This window comes from Staurois parvus, unplaced genomic scaffold, assembly GCF_062004578.1.
Source record: "Staurois parvus isolate SC_StPar_1 unplaced genomic scaffold, SC_StPar_1.0 ptg000087l, whole genome shotgun sequence".
NCBI classification, from domain to species: domain Eukaryota; kingdom Metazoa; phylum Chordata; class Amphibia; order Anura; family Ranidae; genus Staurois; species Staurois parvus.
In genome coordinates, this window is record NW_028317883.1 from 9,674,064 (window position 1) to 9,680,063 (window position 6,000).

The following is a 6,000-nucleotide window of genomic DNA, read 5'->3' on the forward strand; positions in this document are numbered from 1 at the left end:
GGTTGCCAGTGTATGGGGGTGGTGGTAGTGGAAGGCTCTCTCGGGTGGGGGGGTGGGGGGTCTGGGGTGTTGGTCAATAGGGGGAGCCAATTTTTGTGTTGCCTAGGGCAGCACGAAACCTAAAGGCAACACTGACTGTACCCAAACTAAAATGTTATCATTTTCTTCACACAACTAGAGCTTTCTTTTGGTGGTATTTAATCACCACTGGGGTTTTTATTTTTTGCTAAATTAACAAAAAAATGTTTCTTTGTTTCTGTTATACAAGTTTGCAAATAAATAAGTGTTCTTCATAAATTTAGGCCTGTATTCTGTTACATGTATTCTGCTACATTTCTTTGGTGAAAACTAACCCAAATCAGTGTTTATTATTTAGGTGTCCATTTATGACACAGAGGATAGCTGCGATTCAGAGGATTGCAGCTACTCTCTGGTCATTCACAGTTTATGACACTCAGGAGATCAGCGGAGAACATGTTCAGCCCTTCACTGGAGATCTGTGTTCTCCCTCCAGATTCTCCAGCCCAGAGCTGGAGAATCGGAGGAACCGCAAACTAAGCAGCGATAATTTACCTCTGCTTAGTAAACTGATCTTTTACTGTAATTTCATCAGATTATAGTAAAAGCAGCCGTTTTCCAGCGTTTGTAGATCGTTCTCCCTTCGTTTGGAGAACTGATCCACACCGTTTCATAAAAGGCATTCGCAAGAGAACTGTGTTCTCTGAGAATTCCGGAGAACTGAGCAGCAATCATTTACCGCTGGTTCATAAACGGACACCTTAGTCTGTAGGAAAGTTATAGAGTTCACAAACTATGGGATATATCTGAAAATTGATCAATCCTGAAGTACTGACTGCCAATCTAATCTCTTGAGAAATGTCAGAACAGTACAAATATCCCCCAAATTACCCCTTTTTGCAAAGTAGACAGTTTGACATATTTCATAAGAGGCATAGTGAGTTTTTGAAGTTGTAATTTTTTTGTAATAATTTTTTGTAAAATCAAAAAGTTAAAAAAATAATTGTCACAATTTTTTTTTTACATACTGTCACCAGTGCAGTACAGCATCATCATATAACTGGTGTGGTGGTGGTCAGGGACACTGACTGGTGACAGTACAAAAAAAAATTGATAATTTTTTTAACATTTTTTATTTGTATTACATTTTTTTTCTTTTTAAAGATTTTTTTCATATTACGCTATGACCAAAGTAGTATAATGTTACCATAGTAACATTGTACTACTTTGGGGAAGTGATCAGTATTTTTTTTTTTTTTAACACAATTTGATTGCTTATAGCAAAGAATTTCTTTGCTATAAGCAAGCATTTAAGTGAATGAAATTGATTCATTCAGGTGTTTTTTTGTGATTAGCTGTAATTGGCCACATCTAATCACATGACACAGATGGGCTGTGATTGGCCCAGCCTGTGCATGTGATCAATGTGACCATTCACAGCTAGACACACTTGTGTACAATGGATGGCATGAAAGGAAGCCACCCATTGTATACAACTGTCATGTGACCTGCTGTGATTAGTCACAGCAGGTCACATGGTACTGGCAATGGGACCAGTACACAGATCTGTCATCGACCGTGTCCGAGGTACCCAGCCAGTGACAGATCTCACCATAGCGTGGCCCTGCGGTCACGCGCAAACCGTGATCCTGGAAGGACGTCATAAGACACCCTACCGGAGGGACGAGAGGCTCACCCAGCCATCATTTTACTATAGACCAGGCGGGAAGTAGTTAAGCCTATTATACACGATCATAAAATTGTACAAAAAATACCACTTTTGGAGCAATGGTATGATAATCTGATCATTAGTACACAGCTTTTGTCCAAAATTATTCAAAGGGACAAGCATGAAAATGTTTTTCGTACGAGAGCAGATCGCACGATTTTCATTTAATCAGTACAGTTTTCATCTGAAAATACAATGCAAATTCAATACAATACATTACATCACTCTCATTTTAATTCTGGCATACAAGAATTTTCAGAACTTTAGTAACCTCTTCACCTTCAATATGAGACTTGCATGCAAAGAAAACAATGGATGACCATTAGTCCGATATTCTTATTGCGCGTGCGGGCAGCGGGACTTTAGAAAAACTGCACTCAGGAGAATCCTAACTGATACATTTTTTGATAAAGGTTATAATAAAGAGACTGTAGAGGAAGCATACCTCGGATTTCTTGTACCACAATCTAATATTGGTACTGTTAGGGAAAAACTATTCTGATATTAAATTCATCACCAAATTCCATCAAAAATATCGACATATGGAAAACATAATTAAAAATTAGTGGAGTATATCTAGTGTAAAGTTCAGGGATAATAGCTACTGTGGTAGTGGTCTAGATCCGTTGCAAAGCCTTTTTTCCACAAACATAAAAGTCTTTAATTTTCATCCACTGGCACCAATGATGGGGCATACTTTCTTCCATTGACAGAACATCAACACCAACAATGGAGTACTATTATTTCCACTGACACCAACAATAGGGAACTATCCCTCCCACTTAAAGAAATGATGGGACTACATTCATTCCACTGACACCAATGATGGGGCACTATTCCTTTCACTGACACCAACGATGGGGCACTATTTCTCTCTCTGACATCCATCATGAGGCTCTATTTCTCCCACTAATACCAATGATAAGGCTTTATTCCTTCTCTTACTGACCACAGGTGCTTTGTTTTACTCCTGAAGCATGTTATACTTCCACTGGCCTTAGTCTGGCCCTCCTAAAGTATGAAGGACAGTAAACAGGCTCATTCTTTTTAACATTTGTAGACCCCTGCTATAGGTGATTAATTTATACACATTAAGGCCTGGTTCACATATGTACTTGTGTGTTTGTGCATGCACATCCTGGTAGAGCAGCCCATTTATTTTAATAGACTGCCCTACCCTTGAGAAACACAGAGAAAGAAGTGCCTGTCCTTTTTTTTAATGGTGTAGCACTGAGCTGCATGGTGCTAGAGTACCATGCTGCAAGGCGCTTGTGAAAAAAGTGCAGCGGGTGTTGATGCATAGGGGTGCCATTAAAAATAAAGGCTATAGTGCAGCGCTTTTCTCTGCAAGTCGCGAATGTGCACAATTTTTCACACGTTCCTGAACCGCAGAGATGTAAACCTAGCCTAACATGCAGTGACTCTCTTTTTTTAAATATATAGAAGATCTAGTAGAGAATGCTAGTGCCCATAATAAACAACAGTGCTTTAAATAAAAATGTCTTTACTGTATTACATAGTTGTAGATTGTTACAAAATATTCTTAAATTGTAACAAAATCTTTTACTATTAGGTAAATTGTAACAAACTCATTTTTGTTGTATAAACATCTTCTTGTCATGAACTAGAACACACAGAATATCCTGGTTAGTAATACGTCTTGTTTTATTCCTACTTTATTACAAAACCAGAGCACAGCAGAAATTCACTTCCTGCAATACTGTGGTTTTATAATGTATTTACAACTCTCTTTTATATTTTCATGATTGTTAAATTCTAGTTGTGACTTATAGATGGGTTTTATTATCTTTTATTCTATATGAGGATATAGATGTATATAGTTATGTCTGCTTTTTACTTTAATGCTGGGACTTATAGTTCACCATCACAGTTTTATTGTTTTACTAAATGCGCTAGTATATATGCCCCATTATTGTATTTACTGATTTAAGATTTTATATGCTTATCTCTTTCATGTATATACATTTTATCTATAGTTATGCTGCGCCTTGTGGTCCACCAGTATAACACTTTCCCACTATATTGCATTCACTCTTAGGGCTCATTTACACTTGCTTTGGCTTCAACACACATTAAAGCACCTACCACTTTGACATGCTTTTTGATGTGTTTTTGATGCTTTAGTGAGGCTTCGATGATGCTTCGGTGATGCTTCAGTGATGCTTCAATGATGATTTTGAAGCTTTAATGTGTTACTAAACCCAGGACCCTGCATTCACTATATCTGGTCTCCCACAGTACACAGAACATGAAAATGCAATTATTTTAGTAAATATAAACTGCTAAATACCTTTTCTCATCAGCAGTTAAAGCAGTCTTGTGACCTCTATCAGTGTACAGCTGAGCACTGGTTAAAGCTTGTAGGAGGAGTTTTCATTCTCCTCTCACTGTCCTATTAGAATGCACAACCCCTGACCCTCTGTCTGGACACTGCTGATTGGGCCTGTGCTAATCACATGCACCCTCCCAAGAAAAATTTAAAACTCTCTAGCAGTAGCTGCAGGAACTTTTCAGCAGGCCCAGATTTTGGAAAAATCAGTTTAGGCATACTCTTCACAGATCTGTCTCAATGTCCACAGAAAAAAACTCACATATCAGTATTGTATGAACTGATAATTATTTTTAATTTTCTTACCTACCAATGGTATTTTTTTATCTAGGCACCTGCATGATCTCTTTTTAGCCTCGATGAAGGGGGAATGCTGAGCCCCTGAAATACATTGGGTGTTCCAAAAATATAATCTATTAAAGGACTATACAAACTGGTGTGGTGCTCCCATCCCTTCAACACTTTCGTAAACTCTTCCAATGTCTAAAACATAGTTCATCTGAAATTTATAACAGCTGCAGGTTACTGTTGCCTGTCTAATGAAATAGGAACATTGCAGGATTAACACCTGTATCTCAATTTGTATTCATTCAACACATTTTTAAGCAAAAGGTAATGTTTGTTCTGCCCGATTTTGCTTCTTTATGCTTTCCAGCAAGGAGATTTCCTTTCATTTCCTGTCTGAGATACACAGCAGGATGTAATAGGCAATCTCTCTAAAGTCAAGCGTTATCCCCTATAGAAAGTTGTCCTTAGAACAGGTGTTACCATTAGTAGATTTCCCCTCACCTATTGCCGCTGTGCAATTTTGGATTTTCTTTCACTTTGTGCACTACAGACAATGGTGACCAGGACAAACAGGGAGGGCAAATCTGACATGCGGTGAGAAGTAAAATCTTGTGCATGTAAAGGTTTGGTTTTACATACATGTTAAAGTAAAGGTAAAACAAAATAACAAACATATTATACTTACATGCTCTGTGCAATAACTTTGCACAGAGCAGCTCTGATCCTCCTCTTCTTGGGTCCCCCGCTGGTGCTCCTGGTTCCTCCTGTTCAGCAAGTGCTCCCATAGGAAACCACTTTCTATGAGGGCATTCATGCATACTCGCTCCTATGGCTGCTTCCATAGACACAGACATCAGTATTTGGCCCGGCCCCTCACTCCCTCCTCACTGGCTGTGATTGTCTCCCACTGCTGTGTCTCAGCCAATGAGGAGAGAGAGATACCAAGGAAAGACACTGCATTTGTGTACATTGCTGGATCGAGATCAGCTGAGGTAAGTATAAGAGGGGGATTTGCAGGGGAGCTGCATACAGAAGTTTTTTTATTTTCATGCATAGGATGCATGAAAAAAAAATCCTCAGCCTTCAGAACCACTTTAACTTTATATTATTTATTTAATAACACACAAGAGCAATCATGTATTTTAGCAAAGTAAGCACCAATCATACAGCCTTCAGTAGTCAAGTTCATTAAGAGATGAAAAATAAATTCTGATTTATATAATATGGTGCACTGTTGCTATTTGACTGAGAAATTAACTACGCCTACTGGAGAAAGCAAGTTATTCATAGTCTTCATCCACTGCAATAGTGATATCAGAAGTGCAGACTTGTGAAAACATGAACTTGTCTGATGTTGTTCAACACTGATATCAATGTGTTCAGTACTACAGACCTTAAATAACCTTTGCATTTCAAAACATTTCTCAATTACTTTTCTATGGGTTTAATAATGTACCACTCCACATTGAGCTTAGTTTTCTTATTTATATGCTTTTATTTTGTCTTTCCTTTGGAAATGCTTTAGTTTTCTGCCTGATGGTGCCCAGAATGAAATACGAGTGTGTAATAAGATTCCGGAACAGTTTTCAAATCTTTTATAGGGACTTAGCAGCTT